A 915-nucleotide genomic window follows, 5' to 3' on the forward strand; every position below is an offset into this window, starting at 1 on the left:
GATTAAAGATAGATTAAAGATAGATTAAAGAAAGATAGATAGATAGATTAAAGAAAGATAGATAGATAGATAGAAATCAAGCTAGAAGCAGAAAAACGGAAGAACAAAACAAAGCACCACCGCAGGTACACCTCCATACACTTTTTTACCTTCCGAAAGTTCCTCCTCAAACACGTAACGACTTAACGCTTCTGCCTACATCCACATGAAGTCACATACATGTACGAATGAATATAAATATATGTAAGTGGGACGTGGGTATGCGGATAAAAGAGTAAGTAGTGGAAGTAGATCACGATCGTGTCTTAGAAAACATTACCTTAAAATGATAGAGAAAAGAGCTGGACTGCATGAGTTTTCGTATCGTATCAATAGGATACGTAGCCGTCTGACTCACTACTCCCGCCGCTCCTCCACATAAGGCGGCTCTCAGAGGTGAAATCTCACGTTCTCCTCCTCCCTAGAAGAAAAAACACGTATGGCATCGAGGTGTATACACACTAAGGCGAACGAATGTAGGAAAGAAAAGACAAATGGATGATGGGCAATAGTGAGGAAGAAAAAACAAGAAAAGATGAAAGGCGAGAGGAGTCGGAGTCCTAGCGAAAGACGGCTCAAAGACTTGGAAAAGATGGGGAAGAGGAATAATACATATATATATGCACGTGTCCGCGTAAATAAATATGATGGATGTACTTATACATCTATTATATTATGGTATATATAGGTATGCATGTCGATTTGAGTGTGTCGGATCAGAGAAAGTGTTTGCTTTTATGCTAATGCGGAGAAATCGGAACTGTTTTAGATGATTCCTCATACATTCATATACATATATATATATATATATATATATATATATACATATATACATATACACCTCCACCCACGTGCACATGCCTACACATAGAGCCA

At 38.1% G+C, this 915-nt stretch overlaps 1 protein-coding gene across 1 annotated transcript in view; it reads right to left on the reverse strand.

Annotated features, from left to right (window-relative positions):
- CSUI_004839 (uncharacterized protein) overlaps nt 1-733 on the reverse strand; it is a 2,386-nt gene extending 1,653 nt beyond the window's left edge. The window contains exon 1 of the mRNA XM_068065020.1: nt 320-733. The gene's annotated coding sequence lies outside the window, so the exon portion shown is untranslated. The remainder of the gene's footprint in view (nt 1-319) is intronic.
- Nucleotides 734-915: the final 182 nt, after the last annotated feature.

Source organism: Cystoisospora suis (genome assembly GCF_002600585.1).
Source record: "Cystoisospora suis strain Wien I chromosome Unknown contig_2314, whole genome shotgun sequence".
Taxonomy (NCBI): Eukaryota; Apicomplexa; class Conoidasida; order Eucoccidiorida; family Sarcocystidae; genus Cystoisospora; species Cystoisospora suis.